The following is a 474-nucleotide window of genomic DNA, read 5'->3' as shown; positions in this document are numbered from 1 at the left end:
GACCAAGGTTGAGCAAGCTTCTGTAGGGCATACACATTCACGAAAAGGCTCGGAGGAGCGAGGTTGAAAGATTGTGTTGGTTGTGTGGTATTCGTTTTGAGCCTGTTTTTGATGAAACCAAAGTCAGATTGCGTTGTTGGAAGTGGCTCGCAGGCGCACCGTAGCGGAGCCCGTCGGCAGGATCCCATGACGCCACATCCTCGCTACTGTGCTGCACGTGCGGAGTGAAAAAACCTCCGTCGCATGCCCCCGCGCGAGGGACACGAGTTAATGCAGAGCATTGGGGGTGCGAGACGAGAGAGAGAGACGTAAGTACGTAACGTGTTATTTATTGCCATCGTTTGCACCCCACCCTCTCTGCGGGGCAATCGGTTGGATCTTTATTATTATTCTTTTCTTTCTTTCTTATTATCCCTCTCGGGAGGGCAGTGCGCCATCGTCGAAGTTCATAAGCGATGGAAGCAACACCTTCAA

Source organism: Haemaphysalis longicornis, unplaced genomic scaffold (genome assembly GCF_048455015.1).
Source record: "Haemaphysalis longicornis isolate Haplotype H1 unplaced genomic scaffold, Haemaphysalis longicornis Haplotype H1 scaffold_1, whole genome shotgun sequence".
In the NCBI taxonomy this organism is placed as follows: Eukaryota; Metazoa; Arthropoda; class Arachnida; order Ixodida; family Ixodidae; genus Haemaphysalis; species Haemaphysalis longicornis.
This window is presented reverse-complemented; position numbering follows the sequence as displayed.